Here is a 23,668-nt window from a genome sequence, read left to right as displayed (position 1 = left end):
ACCCATCAGCACTACTTAATTCCAGAACATTTTTATCACCCCAGAATGAAGCCCCTATCATCCTTTAGCAGTCACTCTCCAACCCCCTCTCCCAAACCCATGAAAACCAATAATCTACTTTCTGATGGAATGGATCTGCCTACTCTGGACACTTCATATAAATGGTGTCATAAAATATGTGTCTTTCATATCTGGCTTCTTTCACTTAGCATACTATCTTCAAGGTTTATCCATCTCATAGCATGGATCAGTATTTCATTCCTTTTTATGGCTGAATAATATTCCATTGAATAGCTGTACCACAGTTTGTTCATACAGTTATCCGCTGATGGATATTTGGAATGTTTCTACTTTTTGGCTAGTATGAATAATGCTATAAACATTCCTGAACAAGTTTTGTGTGGGCAGGTTTCCAATTTTCTTTGATATACAAATAGGAGTGTTAACTAGAATACAGGATATAACTCTATGTTTAGGGTTTTGAAGAACTGCCAAACTGCTTTGCAAAGTGGCTACACCATTTTATATTCCCACAGCAGTATATGAGGGTTCCAATTTCTTTACATCTTCAGCAATACTTATGGTCCATCTTTTTTATCAGAGCCATCCTAGAGGGTATGCAGCGGCATCTCACTGTGGCTTTGATGGGCATTTCCCTAACGACTCTGGGTGTTGGGCTTCTTTTCATGGACTTGTTGGCCAATTTGGACATCTTCTTTGGAGAAATGTCTAATCAAATTCTTTGCGGGACTTCCCTGGCAGACCAGTGGTTAAGACTCTGCGCTTCCAATGCAGGGGGTGCAGGTTCAATCCCTGTTCGGGGAACTAAGATCCCACATGCCACGTGGCGCGGCCAAAAAACAAAAAACACAAAAAAACCAAATTCTTTGCTTATGTTTTTAATTGGGTTGTCTTTATTGTTGATTGTATGAGTTTTTATATACTCTGGATAAAAGTTCTTTACCAGATAAATGATTTGCAAATATCTTCTCTCATTCTGTGGGGTGTGCTTTCATTTTCTTGATGGTGTCATTTGAAACATAAAGTTCTAAATTTTAATAAAGTCCAATTTGCCTATTTTTTTGTTGTTGTTGCTTGTGTTTTAGATGTCATACCTAAGGAACCACTGCCCATTTTACCACAATAAAAAAGAAAGAAAAGAAACTACTGCCTAATCTAAGGTCATGAAGATCTGCATCTACGTTTTCTTCTAAGAGTTTTACTGTTTCAGATCTTACATTTTGGTCTATGATTGAGTTCATTTATATATATGAGTGAGGAAAGGGTCCAAATTCACTCTTTTGCATGTGGATATCAACTTGTCCCAGCACCATTTGTTGAAAAGACTATTCCTCACTGAATTGTCTTTGCACTCTTGTCGAAAATCAATTGACTACAAATGTAAGGATTTATTTCTGGACTTACATTCTATTCCACTGATCTGTATGTCTACCCTACCCTTTGTGCCAGTACCAGACTGTCTTGATTACTGTAGCTTTGTAGTAAGTTATTAAAGTCCTCCAACTTTGTTCTTCGTTTTCAAGATTGTTTTGACTGTTCAGGGTCCCTTGTATTTCCATATGAATATGAAGATCAGCCTGTCAACTTCTGCAGAACAGACAGCTGGGATTTTAATGGGGAGTATGTTGAATCAACTTGGGGAATAGTGCCACCTTAACAATACTAATACTAGGTCATTCGATCCAAGTACATAGGATGTCTTTCTATTTATTTAGATCTTTAATTTCTTTCAGTGATGTTGTATAGTTTCAGAATGTAAGTTTTACACTTCTTCGTTAACTTTATTCTAAGTTTTCTATTCTTATTGATGCTTTTATGAATGGAATTGTTTTCTTAGTTTCAATTTTGGATTATTCATTGCCAGTGTATAGGAATACAACTGATTTTTTTATATTGATCTTGTATCCTAAAACCTAGTTGAACTTATTAGCTCTAATTTTTTTAATTTATTTATTTATTTTGGGGTGTGTTGGGTCTTCGTTTCTGTGTGAGGGCTTTCTCTAGTTGCGGCGAGCAGGGGCCACTCTTCATCGCGGTGCGCGGGCCTCTCACCATCGCGGCCTCTCTTGCTGCAGAGCACAGGCTCCATACGCGCAGGCTCAGTAGTTGTGGCTCACGGGCCTCATTGCTCTGCGGCATGTGGGATCTCCCCAGACCAGGGCTCGAACCCGTGTCCGCTGCATTGGCAGGCAGATTCTCAACCACTGCGCCACCAGGGAAGTCCCCTTGTGAGATGTTTCTTGATTGTTAATTAAATCTCTTTACTTGCTATTGGACTATTCAGATGTTTTATTTTTTCTTGAGTCAATCTCAGTAATGTCATTCTAGGAATGCATACACTTTATCTAGGTTGTCTAATTTGTTGGCATATAATTGTTCCTAGTATTCTCTCATATTCCTTTTTATTTCTGTAAGGTCAGTAGTAATGTCCTCCCTTTCATACCCTGATTTTATTAATTTGAGTCTTGTCCTTGTTTTTCTTGGTCAGACTAGCTTGACTAGCTTAAGGTTTGTCAATTTTGTTGATCTTTTCAATTTTTAATCTGTTGATTTTTGCTTTCTTCTCTATTTCATTTATTTCTAATTTAGTATTTATTTTTTCTTCCTTCTGCTTGCTTTTGGCTTAGTTTGCTCTCTTACCAGTTTCTTAAGATGGAAGTTTAGATTTACTGATTTAAGATCTTTCTTTTTTCATGTAAGAATTTATAGCTATAAATTTCCCTCTGAGCACTGCCTTTACTGCATCCCCAAGGTTATGGTATGTTGTTTAATTTTGTGCATGGAGCATAATAGGTGCTAAATATTTATTGTTGAACAATGAATGAATGCCAGGGTTCTTCTTTTAATTGTGGAAAAACATACATAAAATTTACTATTTCAACCACTTTTAAGTGTACAGCTCAGTGGCATTAAATACATTCACATTGCTGTGCAACCATTACCACCATGTTATGTTGTGTTTCTGTTTTCAGTCATCTCAGACTATTTTCTAATTTTCCTTGTGATTTCCTCTTTTACCCCGTTAGGGACTTAGGAGTGTGTTGGTTAATTTCCACATATTTGTGAATTTCCCAATTTCCCTCTGTTACTGATATCTAATTTCATTCCATTGTGGTCAGAGCACATTTGAATCATTTCCATCCTTTTAAATTTATTGAGTCTTGTTTTATGGCATAACATATAATCTATCCTAGAGAATGTTTCACATGCCCTTGAGAACAATGTGTATTCACTGTTATTGGCTGTGCTGTTCTATAGATATCTGTCCCTTAATGATTTAAAAGAGTCTATCTGCAACTAGATCACATTTAAGAAAAAAATTGCCAGTTATGGACATCTTAAATTTTTCATATTATCCCCCACTTTTATACTGACTACTTATTCCATATATATATTTATACATGTATATAAATAAAAATCAGGTCTCCCCTTTAAAAATAAAAATCTCAGTTTCTAGCACCATATTAAGGGCTGGTTTCTAAGAGTGAAATCTACTAAAAAGGTAAGCAGAAAAGAGCATATATACCCACACGAAAGATTTTCTAACAGGTTTCTGACACATAAAATCTCCAGACTTAGGTAAATAACAAGAGAGCAGAGCATTTGATATGTCATTTGATAGCATGACAGCTGACATGGCTATCCCAAATTTCCCAAGGGAGCTGGGTTACACCCAGTGGAAAAAAAGAAAACCTTATTAAGTACGGGTTATTCAGTGTGAAGACAGAAGGTGTAAGAAGCTTGGGATATAAAAGCACAGAGTTTTTCTCTTTTACTGAATAAAGAAGTCAAGCTAAGAAGTACTGCAGCAGTGGTTTAAAATTTGGGTTTCATTTCAGCAATTTAAAATAAGCATAGGTACTTCACATTTGAAATAGCGCTTTCCAATGCACTAAGTGATTATAAAAATGCCACCTTCTTTATTCCCCAACAAAACCTCTGTAAGATCGTTACTTGTCATGCCTATTTCACAGATTCAGAAGCAAAGTAACTTCCAGCGTCCCACAACAAGTATGAAACAGAATCAATATTTGAACCTGGGCTTCTAATTCCAAATCCAGGGCTATTTCCACCAAGTTACAGCTGCTGCTTCTCACCAAGAATACACACAAGTCTCAGTACTTTAGACCTGAGTATATATAACTTAGGAAAAAGACCTACACAGGAAGGATATATCCACCACGCTTAATGTTCCCAAAATAAGAGCAGAAGAGCCTGAACAGAGAGAAGCAACCTGTCCTGGCACAGCACACATACTAAGCAGGGGTTCCAGAAACAAGGAACAAAGGAAGAGGAAGAACCACATGCACCCCAGAAGTAAACCTAGGAGAGCAATCAGCAATCGTTAGCTCAGAGAGCTCAGTATTTCCCACAGATGCCAAAGGGCTGATCAAAAATAGGAAAGAGAGAGAAGAAAAAGGGTAACATATAACCACTGGAGGAAACTAGGTGAATGGTGAAGAGAAACTCTCTGTACTATTTTTGCCTCTTCTTGTGAATCTATAATTATGCCAAAATGAAAAGAGGAAAAAAGTGAAAAGATGTACATGATGTGGATAGGCTCCTGGTCCTAGTTTCCTAAAGTTCCTTAAATTCCTAATGTGCCAGCCAATCTGTCAATGAATTCCAGGTCCACTGGGGAGGGAAACACAAGTGAAGGATCTATTCCAACAGTACATCAAGGTACTTTCCTGGAAGATTAGCTACTTTTCTGATGACTCCTTAGTAGACAGAGAAAAAGGAAAGACTACAACGATGAAATAAACATAAGGTCACCCCTGGGTAAAGCTCTGTCTTAGGCATGCACTGCCATGAAAACACATGCTCTGCTACTGTCTCTCACGCCCAAATCGTTTCCCTTGCTTCTATTCCTTGCTCCAGAAAGATTCAGACTGAAGACGCAGAATCTGATGGACTGGAAACACTGAAAGCACAACTTCACATACGGCTTCCTACCCACCCACCATTCAACCAGATTTCAAGCATATAGACTTTAAATCTGTACTCTACTAAGCTTACACGTAACAGCTAGGGAAATTTTGCTATATTTCTCAGATCAACTATAACAGAACACTGCTATTACTACAATAACCTTTTTACATTCATATTTTATGGATTCAGGAAAAAAAAATCCAAAAGAAAAGCACAAAAAGAGATCTGTGCCTTGCCTACATTAGTATGTACTGAACTGTACATACAGATGCTCGATTTCCAAACTGAGTTGTGACTACCTCAATATTTTTCCAACACTGACTTATTCCTACTCATCACTAACATGTTTTCTTTAAAATGCCTAAAAACCTAACTCTAGTCCTACATTTAGACAAAAAAAATCACTTAAGAATGTAATTGAGGACTTCCCTGGTGGCGCAGTGGTTAAGGATCCACCTGCCAATGCAGGGGCACAGGTTCGAGCCCTGGTCTAGGAAGATCCCACATGCCACGGAGCAACTAAGCCCGTGTGCCACAACTACTGAGCCTGCACTCTAAAGCCCGCGAGCCACAACTACTGAGCCCACGTGCCACAACTACTGAAGCCCACGCACCTAGAGCCTGTGCTCCGCAACAAGAGGAGTCACCACAATGAGAAGCCCATGCACTGCAACGAAGAGCAGCCCCCGCTCGCCGCAACTAGAGAAAGCCCATGTGCAGCAACAAAGACCCAATGCAGCCAAAAATTAATTAATTTTTAAAAAAGAATGTAATTGAATATAATCAAATACACATTTTAATACACTGCTGATGAGAATAAAATTCATAACTATCTAGGGCAATTTGGAAACCTCTATCAATAACCTTTAAATATGTCTTGATCCAACAGGTACAAATCTAAGAATTCATCTAAGGAAATAATTTGTTAAGTATTCTAAAATGTATATATCAAGTTGTTCACTGCAGCTGTTCGTGAAAAAGACTTTTAAATGAAAATAAATGTTCAAGAACAGGAAATTCGGAAAGAAATTACAGTACCTCCAAACAGTAGCATACCATTCAATCATTGAAAACCAAAGTAAAAATGTGTTCTTATTGCCCTGGAAAAATACCTACAATCAGTTTAGTAAAAAAAGCAAACTAGAAAACTCCATGTTTCTGATGTCCTTTTTGTTAAAATAAAAAGTAGTCACTTATATTCTTGATACATAGAAAAAGTATGGAAAGAAACATACCAAAGCATTAACACTCTATTTTCTACAATGAAAATGTACTATTTATATAATTTTTACAAATACATGTTAAACCCAGAAATAAACCCACACACCTATAGTTAATTAATCTTCGACAAAAGAGGTAAGAATGTACAATGGAGAAAAGACAGTCTCTTCAGCAAGTGGTGCTGGGAAAGCTGGAGAGCCGCATGTAAATCAATGAACTTTGAACACTCCCTCACACCATACATACAAACTAAAAACGGATTAGAGACTTAAATATAAGACATGACATCATAAAGCTCCTAGAAGAGAACATGGCAAAACGTTTTCTGACATAAATCGTAGCAATGTTTTCATAGGTCAGGCTTCCAAGACAACAGAAATAAAAACAAAAATAAACAAATGGGACCTAATCAAACTTACAAGCTTTTGCACAGCAAAGGAAACCATAAACAAAATGAAAAGACAACCTACAGAATGCGAGGAAATATCTGCAAACAATACGACCGAAAGGGGTTAATATCCAAAATATACAAACAGCTCTTACAATAATAAAAAAACAAACAACCCAATCAAAAAACAGCCAGGGGCTTCCCTGGTGGCGCAGTGGTTGAGAGTCCGCCTAACGATGCAGGGGACGCGGGTTCGTGCCCCGGTCCGGGAAGATCCCACATGCCGCAGAGCGGCTGGGCCCGTGAGCCATGGCCGCTGAGCCTGCGCGTCCGGAGCCTGTGCTCCATAGCGGGAGAGGCCACGACAGTGAGAGGCCCGTGTACGGCAAAAAAAAAAAAAAAAAAAATCTGCCAGAAGACCTAAAGAGACATTTCTCCAGAGAAGACATAATGATGGCCAATAGGCACATGAAAAGATGCTCAATATCGCTAATTATTAGAGAAATGCAAATCAAAACTACAACGAGATATCACCTCACACCGGTCAGAATGACCATCACCAAAAAGTCTACAAATAATAAATGCTGGAGAGGGTGTGGAGAAAACGGAACCCTCTTACAGTGCTGCTGGAAACGTAAACTGGTGCAGCCACTGTGGAAAACAGTATGGACGTTCCCTTAAAAACTAAAAATAGGGGCTTCCCTGGTGGCGCATTGGTTGAGAGTCCGCCTGCCGATGCAGGGGACACGGGTTCGTGGCCCGGTCCGGGGGGATCCCACATGCCGCGGAGCGGCTGGGCCCGTGCGCCATGGCTGCTGAGCCTGCGCGTCCAGAGCCTGTGCTCCGCGACGGGAGAGACCACAACAGTGAGAGGCCCGCGTACCGCAAAAAAAAAAAAAAAACTAAAAATAGAGTTAACCATATGATCCAGCAATCCCACTCCTGGGCATATATTCAGAAAAGACAAAAACTCTAATTTGAAAAGACACATGCACCCCAATGTTCACAGCAGCACTGTTTACAATAGCCAAGGCGCGGAAGCAACCTAAATGTCCATCGACAGATGAATGGATAAAGAAGACGTGGTACATATATACAATGAAATACTACTCAGCCGAAAAAAGAATGAAATAATGCCATTTGCGGCAACACGGATGTACCTAGACATTCTCACACTAATTGAAGTAAGTCAGACAAAGAAAGACAAATATCATGATATCACTTATATGTGGAATCTAAAATATGACACAAATGAACTTATTTACAAAACAGAAACAGACTCACAGACATAGAAAACAAACCTACGGTTACCAAAGGTGGGGTGGGGCAGGGATGAATTAGGAGTTTGGGATTAACAGATACACACTACTATATATAAAACAAACAGTAAGGACCTACTGTATAGCACAGGGAACTATATTAAATAGCCTGTAATAAACCATAATGAAAAGAATATGAAAAATATATGTGTAACTGTATCACTTTGCTGTACACCAGAAACTAACACAGCACTGTAAATCAACTATATTTCAATAAAAAATTTAAAAAGAAAAAAAATGTTAAAAATAACAGTGTATAACTGATTCACTTTGTTATAAAGCAGAAACACACCACTGTAAAGCAATTATACTCCAATAAAGATGTTTAAAAAAATAAAATATAACAGTGGCCCTAACAGAGGAATGCTGCCAGCACGCACACGCACAGATTATCTGGAAGACCAGTCAAGAAGCTAGAAGCGGCGGCTGCCTCTGGGAATGGGATGTGGAAGAATGATAAAAAGGGTGGAGGAAGGCTTAACATTTCACTCTCTATCCTTGGGCACCTTTTAAACTTTTTTAACCATGTACATACAGTATCTAGTCAAAGGAAATATACATTTCAAAACATTAAGATGTTCATATTCTTTCTAGTATAAGCATATTGCGTCCAATAAATACCAGAAAGTTATTTGTAAAGTCAAAAAGAACCATAATCCTGGAGCCACAGACTTCACCAGTTACTACAAAGAACCGAAAAACATTTTAAAAGCTAGTCATTCAGCAAATTGTCCGTCTCTAGTATGCTCATCTCTAGCAGGCAGTGCTGGTAACACCTATAGGGAAGCAAAGTGTATTTCTGAAGCTCTTCCAGCCATGGAATTCCTGCAAAATCAAAGACAGGCAAAAAACAAAAACACACAAGTAATGAGAAGAAAAGTGCTCAATTAGTTTTTGATCACTGAACTACAGCCATGTTTTAATTCAAAAATAACACAAGACAGAGTCATACACGTCTACAAAGTTACTTTTAGGTCATACGCTTCTATAAAATTACATTTTTAAGTGTACTAACTACAGGATTCTCTTATCGCCGGCCGGGTTTTGTTAAAACCTCTAAGATGGGTAATTCGGCAATCTCTCAGAATTTTAATGACACATAACATTCAACCCAAAATGTCGACTTACAGGAATTCATTCATACACATGCAAAATAAATTATTATACGATTATTCTTTATAGCATGGTTTTATAAATGCAAAAGACTGGAAAAAACTGAATGTTCCTTAGTAGAGGGCTGGGTAAATTATGGTATGCCATGCAGCGGCATACTATTCAGCCATACTCCTCATTTTCAAAAAACTATGAAGAAGCCTTTAATGTATTGATACTGACATAGACTGATTTCCAAGATATATTAAGTAAAAAAAAAAAAGCAAAAAGCAAAATTCAGTAGTCTACCATCTGTGCAAGAAAGGAGAGTGGGGGAAGACATATATATATATATATATATATATATATATATATATATGCACTTTTTCATACATATAATTAATAACATTAGTGTCTCCAGGGAAGGGTAGATGGCAGACAGCAGAGGAGGGAACCTAATCTTTAAATTATGTGTATGTATTAACTGTTCAAAAAATAAATATTTTAAAATTTTTAATGCATTTAACTAGCAGTTCTATCTCTCCTTTCTAGGTAACTTAAACAAGATGAAAGGAACCTTCAAGCCCACAAGAATACCCCTGAGGTATGCTTTAAAAAAATTTTTACAGCCAATAATGCATGTAATAAGCTTGTGACTACAACAAAAATTACGCAAGTTTACTAATGCCATAACTATCCATACGCAATCTCAATAGCAACCAATTTCCCAAAAGCATGATGTCTAACCCCACCCCCAAAATTCCAAAACGGAATGACTGATCAGTTGATGATTCCAGTAAAATAGAAGAGTCTGGATTTTATTAAGGCCCAGGGTTCTCTGTGAGAGGTTAGTTTCAGCCTTCTCTCAGCTAGGGTGCTTTCTTGGCCCCTTCACAACATTAGACCATGGGGTTAACATGGCCAAGAGTCAGGCTCCTTGTCCCCTGCCACAAGCTCGGTCTCCAGCCAACATAGCTCTCTCATAAATGGAAGGCAACAGCCAAGCCCCAGGGTGTACAGCCAGGGGGCTGTGGACCTGTTCAGGGCTTCACATCCTTCCGATGAAAACAGGAAGGGACACATCCTTCCCCACTGCCACATGAGAAGCCCTTCCCGCCTCAGTCTTCCACACTGAACTCAGCACACTCACCAGGGGACTCCTTGCTTGTCCCGCTTCCCTGGGGGCAGAGCTCTCTGGAAACAGGGCTGACAGCCCTGCTAGCTGTCCTCAGGCACACAGTGAAGTCTGTTGAAGATTCTCATCAGAGTACATAGTGCATTCTCTACTAATTACCCAGATACACCCCAGAAAAACTCTCTCATTTTAACAGCAGTGGTTTTCCTTAAGGGCTTTCAGTGTTTTGGGTCCATTTCTTATGAACACCTACGTACACACTTTCTGTGTCCCCTCCGGTCACCCACGCCACTCCAAAATAGATCTAGCAAGCAAATGACTACAAGGTGCGCCTCATCTTCCAGGGCTTAGTCACGCTTGCATGATTCCACAAAACCATTACTACACAGTTTGGCTAAACACTGTTACACTGTCTAAACAAATGCTTCTGTGGCGATTTCCGATTTCTACTCCAAATTCTGAAGTGAATGAGAGTAAGAAAAGCTTTTCCCATCGTGTTCCCTTTATAAACGCAGTCACAGGCCACAGGCAATGGCTACCAACAGGCGAGTTCAATCAGCAACAGGCTGAAGTAGCACCCCATCAGCCCGTGTCACGAGCGTGGCAGGAGAGCATTTCCTTTGAAAGGGCCACCCTCCTCAGAATGGGATCCTATGTCTGGAGGGGGATCTATTAAGTGATAAAAATACTTCTTAAGTCAAACTTTTTAGACAAAGATATAGCCTTAGATTTAGATACATACCAGGCCCAAATTCTCCATAAATAAGGCCAGAGGTAGCAAAAGAAAATAGCATCTCTCCTTCTTACCTGCCCCCCCCACAATGAATAACCAGTATCTCATGATAAGTGTTCATAACAAGATGCTAAGGAATACCTACTTAGGAGTCAAAACCTACTGGAAAACAAAACACCAAAGGCCAACCTTTAAAATGAGCCTTCCCCTCCCTGATATCTGGATGGCAGATTACAAAATGGACTCCCAAGGGAGGTCTGATCACTTAGGACAAGTAACATTAGACCCTACTGAACACTAAAGAGTGTGATGGAGGGAAATCTGATAATACGGACCCAGAGAGAAAGATCAGATACTTGTCCACTAGTTAACTTTTCAGATTTCTAGGCAAAAGAAGATTTTCTAATGATACTTAATTCTCTCATTAGAAAAGTAATATACACTCATTGTATACAAATTCAAAATAATTTCTGAAATTAAAAGCATTTGTCGGGACTTCCCTGGTGGCGCAGGGGTTAAGAATCCGCCTGCCAATGCCGGGGACATGGGTTCGAGCCCTGGTCCAGGAAGATCCCACATGCCACAGAGCAACTAAGCCCATGCACGACAACTACTGAGCCTGCACTCTAGAGCCCGCGAGCCACAACGACTGAGCCCTTGTGCCACAACTACTGTAGCCCCCGCGCTCTAGAGCCCGTGCTCTGCAACAACGAGAAGCCACCACAATGAGAAACCCGTGCACTGCAATGAAGAGCAGCCCCCGCTCGCCGCAACTAGAGAAAGCCCGCGCGCAGCAACGAAGACCCAACGCAGCCAAAAATAAATAAATGAATTTATTTTTTAAAAAAGAGCATCTGTCAAAAATGAGAAGGCAGGGTCCAGATATACAAAATCACACCTAAAACGAGTAAAATTCCCAATTTAAAACTCATCATAATCTTTTTTTTTTTTTTTTTTTTTTTTTTTTTTTTTGCGGTACGCGGGCCTCTCACTGTCGTGGCCTCTCCCGTTGCGGAGCATAGGCTCCGGACGCGCAGGCTCAGCGGCCATGGCTCACGGGCCCAGCCGCTCCGCAGCATGTGGGATCTTCCCGGACCGGGGCACAAACCCGTGTCCCCTGCATCAGCAGGCAGACTCTCAACCACTGCGCCACCAGGGAAGCCCTCATCATAATCTTAAATAACAAGTTAAAAATGCTTTAATCATCCATGAAATGAACACCATATTATGCAGCCTAACTGACATTTATCCATATAGCTAATGTCACATACAAAAAAATTCCTAAGGCATTTGAAAGGCACAATACTATCATCAATCCCCACATTTGGGAAAATGACTTAAAAGGACCTGAACTTAAACTCTTAAAGAACTTTATAATATACTGATCATTATTCTTTTAAGAATAATTTTCTGAGAATTCCTGGGCAGTCCAGTAGTTAAGACTTGGCCCTTTCACTGCCGTGGGCCCTGGCTCAGTCCCTGGTTGGGGAACTAAGATCCCACAAGCTGCGTGGTACAGCCCCACCTGCCCAAAAAAAAAAGAATAATTTTCTGCAATTACCCAAATGTATTCACAAAGATCTATGTTCAACTTCACAATTCAGTCAATAAAAGTTAAGCACATCACTTAACACAGTACTGGACTGGGCACTAGAGTGAATGGGGGACAAAAGAAGGTGGGAAATTGAAAAACAGAGATATATAGTCTACTCTGAAGGTCCTTATAATCTATATCCGAACACAGGAGACTTAAAAGTAACTATACAAAATCTAAAGAAAGGGAACTCACATTCACTAACTGTATCTTACACATCAAGTAGCAAAGCTGCAATACACAGGCAACATCCATGAATCCTGTCTCAAGGGAAGAAAACAAGGCAGGGTGGGAGGGTGTTGAGGTTGAGGAGGGCAGGCGGTGAAGTCAAAAACCCAAAGCAGGGCTTCCCCGGTGGCACAGTGGTTGAGAGTCCGCCTGCCGATGCAGGGGACACGGGTTCGTGCCCCGGTCCGGGAGGATCCCGCGTGCCGCGGAGCGACTGGGCCCGTGAGCCATGGCTGCTGGGCCTGTGCGTCCGGAGCCTGTGCTCCGCAACGGGAGAGGCCACAGCAGTGAGAGGCCCGCGTACCGCAAAAAAAAAAAAAAACCCAAAGCAAAACATAAACGCCAACTGAGTGATACAGAAGGTAAGTACAGTCGTCATTAGTCTTCCACAAATGGTGCTGGGACAACTGGACGTCCGCAAGCAAAACAACAAAGTTAGAGCCCTATCTCACACTATTTATACAGACTAACTCAAAATGGGTCAACAACCTCAATGGAAGAGCTAGATCTATAAAACTCTAAGAAGAAAACACGAGAGTAAATCGCCAAGACCTTAGATTTGGCAATAGATCCTTAGACATAACACTAAAAGCATAAGCAGCAAAAGAAAAAATACATTAATTGAACTTCATCAAAATTAAAAACTTTTGTGCAGCAAAGAACATATGTTATCAAGAAAGTGAAAAGACAATGTATAGAATGAATGGGAGAAAACATCTGCAAATCATATATCTGATAAGAGTTTAATATTCAGAATATGTAAGAACTCCTAAAACTCAAAAACAAAAAGACACACAATCCAATTTAAAAATGAGCAAAGGACCAACAACAAGGTCCTACTGTATTGCATAGGGAACTATATTCAATATCTTGTAATAAGCGATAATGGAAAAGAATATGAAAATATATATATGTATAACTGAATCACTTTGCTGTATACCAGAAACTCTCACAACATTGTAAATTAACTATACTTCAATCTAAAAAAATAAAAGGGGCAAAGGACTTGCACAGATACATGGATATTTCTCCAAAGAAGATATACAAATGGCCAATGAGCACAAGAAAAGATGCTCAACATCTTAGTCATTAGGGAAATGCAAATCAAAACCACAGTGAGGGGCTTCCCTGGTGGCGCAGTGGTTGAGAGTCTGCCTGCCGATGCAGGGTACACGGGTTCGTGCCCCGGTCCGGGAAGATCCCACATGCCACAGAGCGGCTGGGCTCGTGAGCCATGGCCGCTAAGCCTGCACATCCGGAGCCTGTGCTCCGCAGCAGGAGAGGCCACGACAGTGAGAGGCCCGCGTACAGCAAAAAAAAAAAAAAAAAAAATCTGCCAGAAGACCTAAAGAGACATTTCTCCAGAGAAGACATAAAGATGGCCAATAGGCACATGAAAAGATGCTCAATATCGCTAATTATTAGAGAAATGCAAATCAAAACCACAGTGAGATACTACTTCACATCTACTAGGATGGCTATAATTTTAAAAATCAGAAACAAAGAGAAGATAACAAGTGTTGACAAGGATATGGAGAAGCTGAAACCCTTGTACGATGCTGTTGGGAATGTAAAAATGTACAGCCACTGTGGAAAAAGCCTGGCAGTTCCTCAAAAAGCTAAACATGGAATTACCACATGATCCAGTAATTCTACTCCTAGGTATACACCTAGAATTGAAAAAAAGACTCAAACAGAAATTTGTAAACCCACATACATTACAGCATTAGTCACAACAGTCAGAAAGTGGAAACAACCCAAGTTCCATCAGCAGATAAAGGATAAATAAAATGTACAATATCCATACAACAGAATATTATTCAGCAATTAAAAAGGAATAACATTCTGACACAGGCTACAACGTAAATGAACCTTGAAAACATTACGTTAAGTGAAATAAACCAGTCATAAAAGGACATATATTATTCCATTTATATGAAATATCTAGAATAGGCAAATTCATAGAACTAGAATATTAGAAGTTACCAGGGGCTGAGGAAGAGGGACGAACAGGGATTTACTGCTTAATAGTTACAGAGTTTCTGTTTGGGGTGATGGGAAAGAGTTGCAAGCAGATTGTGGTGACTGTTACCCAATGTGAATGTCATTAATGCCACTGAATTATATACTTAAAAATGGTTACAATGGCATATTTTATATTATATATATTTTACTACAATAAAAAGAAAAAAAAACAGTTTCTATAAAGTCTTTAGGAGTCTGGATTGCCCAAGGGTAAGATTTCAAATCAGGGACTCAAATCCAAAATGGACTGTAGGCCCCCAGATCTGACTAACCCTCATGGAAACCTTAGTGGGAAGCTTGCATCTCTACATCCTTCCTGACCAGTGAAGAGGCCTCTCCAGATGCTGCCGGATGCTGGAAGCAGACTTTCCCCCAAGGCAGCCCAGTGACCTTCCATGCAGGAAGAATAACCTGTGCTGGAAAAAAACAGAGATAAGTGGAAAGGAAGGTGAAGAATCCAAGAGGCAAACTCTGCTACTCTGCAGCTGTGTGACCACGGACACATCACTCAAGCGCTCTAACGAAGCTTCTGGCTTCCTCTCGTTATGAAATGAAAACAGCATCTACCTTTAAACGTTGACATAAGAACTGACAAAAGTACTCCTACAGCACCCAGCCTAGTGCCTGGCAGATGGTGGGTGTTCAGTCTATGACGGCTGTTGCTATCGGGACAGGAGGTCTGTTTGCCACCCCAGAGGCAATCAAAGGCTGAGCAGGACATGGCTTGGATCTGGAGAATTCTATGACTTACCAGAACTTAAATAAAACGCAGACTTCAGAGAAGGAGCTGTTTCTATGCAGTTCAAACTCTTAGAAAGACTGGCTTATTGTTCACAGAATGAACCCAGCTACTCCACGTTAGGAAGGGCGCGGCTACACAATTCACTCTCTCTGTACAACAGGCCTCTGTTTACAACAGAGCCCTGCCTTTACCAGCAGGAGAGACGTGCTCTGTGGAGAAGCAGAGCAGGAAATCAGCTTGGAGGTGGACCTGAGGCAGCTCTCCAATGCTGGTGGCCTCAGAATCACTTGGGAAATCTGTTAGACACAGATGCCTCACCCCCACCGCCAGACACTCTGATTGCTAAATATTTCAGGCAGGGCCCTTGAGCACAACTGTGTAAAGAAACAGTTGAAAAGGGAAGGCACGGAGATGTTACAAGACTACCTTCTGATGTTGGCAAACAGACCAGTCCGCCCCACAAAGTAAGACCTGCGTTTTCCTCCATACCTGTCAAAAACACACTAGCTTTGGCAATGCAGAGAGATCACCTGCAGGTGATATCCAATTCAACCTGCACGTTCTGTACCTCTCACAGGAACAAAAAGAACAACAAAAAAAATGACTTAAATCATATTACCAGAAGTTGGTAAAATTTTTGTCAAAACACCCTTAAATTGCTTAGGAAGTTATTACCTTGTTCAACTTTTTGGTCAGCAATCAGGCAATATGTATCAAAAGTCACCCAATATTCTCACTTCTTAAAATTGATCTGAAGGAAACAACACAAAAGCAGCAAACTACATGCAAAAAAAAAAAAAAGCCACCGTTGTAGTATATATAATATCAAAAAAATAAAAGATAACGTGCCTGTCAAGGATCCCAGTTTACCAAAATTTGCCATATCAACTCAAATACGACAAAGCTATTAAAAATTTAAATGATGTGTACTATGTCATTACACGGAAACTATTCAAAAAACACGCAAGACCTAAAATTACTTACTACAAAGCATGGACATATGGACAGCTTTAAAGGGTGACGCATTAAGCAAAAACCTTGTGGGGGGGGATGGGTGAAGGGCATCAAAAGGTACAAACTTCCAGTTATAAATAAATAAGTCCTGGGGTTATAATGCACAGCATGATGACCACAGTTAACAGTACTGTGCTGCATATTTGAAAGGTGCTAAGAGAGTAGATCTTAGAAGTTCTCATCACAAGGAAAAAATTCTACAACTCTGTAGGGTGATGGATCTTGACTTAGCTGCGGTGATGACTTCACAATATACAAAAATATTGAATCATTACATTGCAAACCTGGGAACTAATATACTGTTGTATGTCAATTCTACCTCAATAAATACAAAAAAAGGGACTTCCCTGGTGGAGCTGTGGTTAAGAATCCACCTGCCAATGCAGGGGACACCGGCTCAAGCCCCGGTCCAGGAGGATCCGACATGCCGCGGAGCAACTAAGCCCATGTACCACAACTACTGAGCCCGCGCTCTAGAGCCCACGAGCCACAACTACTGAAGCCCACACGCCTAGAGCCCGTGCTCCACAACAAGAGAAGCCACCGTGGGTTTCCCTGGTGGCGCAGTGGTTGAGAGTCCACCTGTCGATGCAGGGGAGACAGGTTCGTGCCCCGGTCCGGGAAGATCCCACATGCCGCAGAGCGGCTGGGCCCGTGAGCCATGGCCACTGAGCCTGCACATCCGGAGCCTGTGCTCCGCAACGGAAGAGGCCACAACAGTGAGGTCCGCGTACCGCAAAAAAAAAAAAAAAAAGAGAGAAGCCACCGCAGTGAGAAGCCCATACACCACAACGAAGAGCAGCCCCCGCTCACTGCAACGAAGACCCAATGCAACCAAAAAGTACAAAATAGAAAAATACTTTAATTTTTAAAATAGCGAGTCACATGAATGTTTAAAAATAAATGAAAAGACAAGACCTTGTGTTAGGACAGCTTGGCATGGGTTTTCCCCCTCTGGCCTCTCAACTTTTTGTATTATTGCCTATCACTGTAATAGGATTCTAAGTAAATTTAACTGATTCTGCTTGGAAAGTTAACTGGACAACCATTCTAGAGAGCTGCAAAGTGGATTCACTGACCTCAGCTATCCTGAACGAAGATAAACACACCCAAATGTGCCATGGTAACAAGATGGCCACGAAGCCAGTTCTAGGCTTTTTTTCAGAAAAAAAATAAACCTTAACAGATATGGTAACTATTTTTTTATTTGAATTTTATTTTTTTTTATACAGCAGGTTCTTATTAGTTACCTATTTTATACCTATTAGTGTATAAATGTCAATCCCAATCTCCCAGTTCATCCCACCACCACCCGCCGCCCCCAGATATGGTAACTATTAATCTTAAATTTACATTTTTTAAAAGCAAGTATAAACACACTAAAAGAAAGGAGGAAATCTGGTTTGGCAGCTACTCATGTGGCAAAAGATCAGAGGACTTCGAACCACAACTTCAATATAAGGTAACAAACTCATGTAGCTAGGAGACAATTTACATGAAAACAACATTAGGCGAGAAACAGAAGGCCCAGTTCCCATCCTAGTTCTAGCATGTACTGGGATTTAACTTGCAGGTCTTGGGTTCTCATCTGTAAATTGATAGGATAATGATGGTATCTTCTCTGCCTACCTCACAGGATCTTGAAGGAAACAAAGATTATGAATGTACAAGTGCTTTGAAAATCCAGGGTTTGTTCCCTTGAATCTGGCTATTAGTATTATAAAGACGTTCATATACATGCAGCTACAAACAAGGGTAACCGTGTTTAGGAGGTACACTCCAAACCAGTAATAAGCAGATATGCCTCCCAAGGGGCCCAGGGTCTGGGGCCAGGCCTGTCCCTTTATCCTGATGTTCAAATCTTTCAGGAGAATCTATTTGTCTACTTCTTGGTCATTTATTTTAATTCGTAAAAGCAAATGTAATCACTGACAAAATTACTAGAGAATGTAGGATTCTCAAACTGGGTTTTTAAGAATTACCTGGGGATTGTTAAAACTATGGCTGCCCACAGGCTTCCCTGGTGGCACACTGGTTAAGAGTCCGCCTGCCAATGCTGGGGACACGGGTTCGAGCCCTGGTCCGGGAAGATCCCACACGCCACGCCACGGAGCAACTAAGCTCATGCGCCACAACTAGTGAGCCCGCACGCCTAGAGCCCGCAAGCCACAACTACTGAAGCCCGTGCGCTTAGAGCCCGTGCTCCGCAACAAGAGAAGCCACCACAATGAGAAGCCTGCGCACCGCCACGAAGAGTAGCCCCCGCTCGCCGCAACTAAAGAAAGCCTGCGTGTAGCGATGAAGACCCTACGCAGCCATAAATAAATAAACAAATAAATAAAAACTATGGCTGCCCAGACCCCATGCAGACTGAACTAACCAAAATCTCTGGGTGGCTGGGGATAAATAAGACCAGGCCATTTGTATTTTAAGAAGCTCTCCAAGTGATTCTGGTGACCTGATTACTGCTATTATTATTACGCTGTTATTAATATTAACCGCCACCATGAATACATGACAGGAATTCCATATACCCACTCAGTATACACCAGTCACTGTTCTCAGCATCTTACATATATTATCTCACTTAATCCTCACACAGTCCTATAAGTAGATACTACTATTAACACTGCCCTCCCTCCACCCTCCTTTTATAGAGGTAATCACTGAAATACAAAGAGATGATTTCACTGGCCCATGGCCCAAAGTCACAGGGCTAGTAAGTGGCAAAGCCAGAAAGCACAACAAAGTTTGAAAATCCCTGATACAGTTTCCTAACCTACAACAGTAACTGTATACTCTAGTCAGTATAAATAAATTCTGCTTTATTTCAAACATCGCATTTAAAGGACCCTAACAAAACCAAGTTGTCTCAAGAGAGAGTGGTGAAATCAGGTTAAACCATGAGGGGACAAAGGGTCTAGGGCTGTTTACATACTTCAGCACCAATTTGTAACTGTTTTGTCTGTCTTCTCTATTAGATGGTGAGTGAGCCCCTGAAGTGCAGGGACCAGGTATGTCTTTTCAGCTGTACCCTGGTGGTACAGTTGTACCCTGGTATCTAACTAAAGAAAGGGTTTAATAAATTAATCAATAAATCTAGAGAAGGCCTGATGACTGTCCTGGGAAATGAAAGCCTCTTTCATAGAAAAGAAACAGACGTGATTCATGTTGCTTCCGGGGGTACAACTAAGATCAACAGGTAAAAGGGGAGGGACAGTTTTGGAGACAGTCTAAAATACCTTTCTAGCAACCAAGACCTGTCCAGAGACAGGAAAGTGTGCCTGCAGTTTGTGGCTAAAGACCAAAATATTGTAGATAAAAGGCAGGATGTGGGACTATGGGGCCTCTAAGAGCTCTTCCAAGGCTCAAGTTCTGTTACTCTAAGTTACGATACATTCCTTTATTCCTTTACACATTCTACAGTGACTAGTTACACCAGTGCAGTCGTCCAAGCACAGAGCTAGCACAAAGTGTTCTACAAACTCCCAGAACCCTGAAGGATCTAGAGAAAAGTAAATCACCGGAGTGAGTCTTCCAAGGAGGAAGATAATTGATACAACAGGGACGAGCAAGGAGGCAGGAGAATTCCAGGCAAGAAACAAGAGAAAAGTAAACAAAGGTGTTATGGAAGCAATGCTACCCTTTGAACACATCTGAGCTACGTCTTTAGGGATCCTTGTGGGGAAGTGGATTGTGGCTGCCCTAAGAATCTGGGGAGGAAATGCATTCAGCATGGCAGTAATGGTCTGAGCATAAGGGAGGCGGGAAAGCCCTGGGGTGACGAAGACCCGGCTAGAAACAGTCAGGAAATTCTGGTGCTAAAAAGAAAAGGCTTTCAGAGGTCAGTCAGCCAAACACACACACTCTTTATGGATGCCGACCTGGTTGCACTGGGTAAAGAAAGCTTAGTTTACTTTCTTAAATTACATTTCACAAACCAAAGACTGAATCATCAGTGATTCTGTCTTTAAACATTTGTTAGTTTCTGCTACTGTCTATTCTTTCCACTGTTTGACAACCAGACTTGCAGTTATCAAAACTCTTATCAAAACTCAGCTCTGAGCGTAACATTTATGATCCCTTAAATGATTATAACATTTACCAACAGTACTATGAAATAAAAAGTATTATCTACCAATCTAAAAAACTAAAACTTTATAAGTAGAAGACTTAAGAATAAATGGAGTCTGAAAAAATTAATTTATGTCTCAGGTCCAAAAAACTATCTCACCCAATTTATAAACTGTGAGATTAATCCACCTAAAAAAGAATTAACAAGGGACTGAAGGAAAAAAATCTAAGATCCCAGACCAATGAACAAAATATAACACATCTGAATGATAAACTTAATGGTCTTCTGGCCATTCACTTCTCAACATCCCTGTCAAACTATTTTAGGATCTGAAATCTTGCTCTATAAAAAGCAAGTTCCCATCATCTGAACTACACTTAAGAGATTCTATCGCAGCAGTTACTGAAGCATAAAAAACCAAGCTTCAGATTTTTGCTTCCTGTTAGTATAAAAAAATGCCTACCTCTTTTACGTAAAGTTGAGTCTGTGGCCAAATTCCTGGCACACTAGGAGATCAAGGTTTTCAGTTCTAACACTGATTTAAGGTGCAAAGGCCTTTTCCCTACTTAATACCGCTTAAATTGTGACATGGAGATAAAATATATGACACCTCCACCACCAACAGTCTCTTCAAAGGATTTCTGACTCCGTTTAACCTTAGCTGGGAGAATATAAAACTACGGCTGAAAACTCCTCAACAAAAATTGAAACTTTAGAAATCTGAAACTGCTACATGTTAGCTGATAAACTATGAATTACAGAAACTGAGATCTGAGTAACAATTGCCAAAAAAGGTGCAATTACACAATCTTACAAAAATGGATAAACAAACAGCTCACCAAAATTTAAATCTTTCTTAGCAAATGGAGAAGATAAATAATGTTCAGTAACTCTGGAATACTGTGGTGTAGTTTTTCTTATCTGTATGGTCTCTGCAGCAATGTTACTACTCTCCACTGCTCCCTTTGCTTTGGATGAGCAAAGGGAGCCCACGGTCCAGGATTCCTCATATCAAGGGCACGGCAAATGTCACAATAATAGTAATAAAAGCAACAATTTCTAAAGCCATCATTTATACCGGACTCTGGCCCCCGAATAGGGTGCAAGGCACATGGCAGCAGGCAACTATTTCTCGCTTCTGATTCTTCTGCATCACTGCCTCCCAAAGGACTAGAGAATCTAAAGCTCTGGACGCCACATCTACAAATCAAAGTACCATGTTTAAAGAGCTCACAGGTTCTACGGATGGTCAGCAGTTAATGAACGAACCCCAAGACAGAGAAACTCACCCAGATGCAACAAAACACGCTTCAAGTCTCCATCTAATTTTTGTTTTTAATTTTTGGAGTAAAAACAAGTATTAAAAATTATGTAATAAGTGAGACTCTGGAGAACCCCAGACTCATCCGAGCGGCTCGGAAAACGGGAAAGTAAGATGCGATTAGCTCCATTGTAGCCAACCAGGCTAACGTGCAAGAGCACACACTCCTCTCCGTCAGAGCGTCCCTGCCAATACCGAAGAACAACAAAGGCAAGTTGAGGAGGCTGCACAAGGCTTAACTCAGCACTTGTCCGCTTTGCCAGCCTCCGAAGAAGCTCGCTGCGGGCCCAGGAACCGCGGGCTCCCTGCGCATTCGGCCCGGCCAGCGCTCGGCTTTGTCTGGCCCGCCTGGACCCGTTTCGTTCCCCCCGGATCTTCCTCCACACCCATCACTCGCCCGTGACTATAGTTGTGGTGGGTTTCTCCCCCTCGCCCCCTCCCCTCGCGAAACCCGCTCTTTTCAAACGCGGCTTCGCCCACCCGGCCTGGGAGACTCGGGTCGGGAAGGGGGCCCGGGGTGGGGTCCGGGAGAGGAGAAGAGAGGGGGACACACAAAGCCGGACTCACCCCACAGCCGCCCTCCTCCCTCTGCAAAGCAGCCTGGGATCAGCGACCTGCGGGCTGGATAAACAGCCCTCCCCTCCCGCTCCCCGCCCGGCTCCCACCTAAGGGCCGCCCCCTCCCCCCAAAGTGCACCCAAGAGCGGATGACAGCGCTGGACCTCACCCCCACCCAGCCTCGGCGCTCACCACCGCGAGGGGGGGCTGGGGCCTGGAAGGGCTGGGGTCTACACATCCTCGCCCTAACCGGGAACTTACAGCCGTATTAGTCGCTCCTGTTGCCCCTGCAGACCAGACGGCCGCCGCCTTCTCCTCCACCCCAATGAGGTTAAGCGCTTGGTGCGGGGATTAAAAAAAAAAAAAAAAAAAAAAAAAAAAAAATTAGAAGCCCAGAGCGCCTGCGTAGTGCGGTCTCTCTTTTTTCCCCTTACCGCCACGACCCGGCTAGACCATAGAGAGTGTAAACCGAGACCAGAGAGGCGCCTGCTTCTCTATGGTAACGCCCCCGCGCAGGCGCTGCCCTTGCTGCGCCGGGCTTCGGGACCTGCGAGTCCTAGGAGCTTTTGCCTCCTTGGAGAACGTCAATTGGCCCTGATGGGGACCCGTAGGGAAAAGTTCTTTAAGGAAAGGGGGGCCAGAATGGAGTTGGGCCCCCCCCGAGGAGTTGCGGCAAAACTCAGGCAAGGCGGGGAGGGTCGGATCTAAGCGGCCATGGCAGTAGGGCACCAGAAAGCAGGGAGCGTAGAGCTCAGGAGGAACCAAGAAAGCCTAGGTAAAAGTCGTCCAGCCGGAACTTCCTCCGGTGGGGGCGGGGGGTGTCTAATACCTGAAGGAACCGGCCTTTCACTTCTGGGTTACGCGCGTCGCGCCCCGGCCGGGCGTCCGGGACGAAAGAAATTGTGCCTTGCGACTTCCCGTACCTCGGCTCACCCTTTCACTCTCGAGGAGGCGCGGGCGCTGGAGCCGGAAGCACACCTTTTTAACGGTTCTTTTCCCTTTTTGAAGCCGAGCCAGCTCTGTGGAGGCCTCGGAGACCCTTGAGACTTTCTTCCTCCAGCAGCTGCACAGATGAGGCTGCTTGTGACCACCCGTCGCGTTGCTTTTGGAAGACGTGTGGGAGAGTGTCTCGGAGCTTTTAAGCAAAAGCTGTGCAAGTTACAGGGCTCCCTTGGAGGACTCCGGAGGACCCACAGTCGTTCCGCCTCTGGCCCCTGCGCTCGCGAGTAATTTGACGTTGAAAGCTTTCGTGAGATTACACACTGCTCCGT

At 42.0% G+C, this 23,668-nt stretch overlaps 1 protein-coding gene across 9 annotated transcripts in view; it reads right to left on the bottom strand.

Moving 5' to 3' along the window:
* CLASP1 (cytoplasmic linker associated protein 1) overlaps positions 1 to 23,126 on the bottom strand; it is a 267,526-nt gene extending 244,400 nt beyond the window's left edge. For 5 of the 9 annotated variants that reach the window (XM_079924258.1, XM_079924255.1, XM_079924264.1 and 2 more), the window contains exon 1: positions 22,659 to 23,126. The gene's annotated coding sequence lies outside the window, so the exon portion shown is untranslated. Of the gene's footprint in view, positions 1 to 14,960; positions 15,105 to 16,105; positions 16,122 to 22,658 lie in introns of those variants that run through there. The other 4 variants (XM_079924259.1, XM_079924263.1, XM_079924261.1 and 1 more) reach the window with 3 other exon arrangements.
* Between the last annotated feature and the right edge of the window lie 542 nt (positions 23,127 to 23,668).

The sequence above is a fragment of the Stenella coeruleoalba genome, assembly GCF_951394435.1.
Source record: "Stenella coeruleoalba genome assembly, chromosome: 6".
Classification (NCBI taxonomy): Eukaryota; Metazoa; Chordata; class Mammalia; order Artiodactyla; family Delphinidae; genus Stenella; species Stenella coeruleoalba.
The sequence above is the reverse complement of the archived record's forward strand: the minus strand, read 5'-3'. Positions and strand labels throughout refer to the sequence as shown.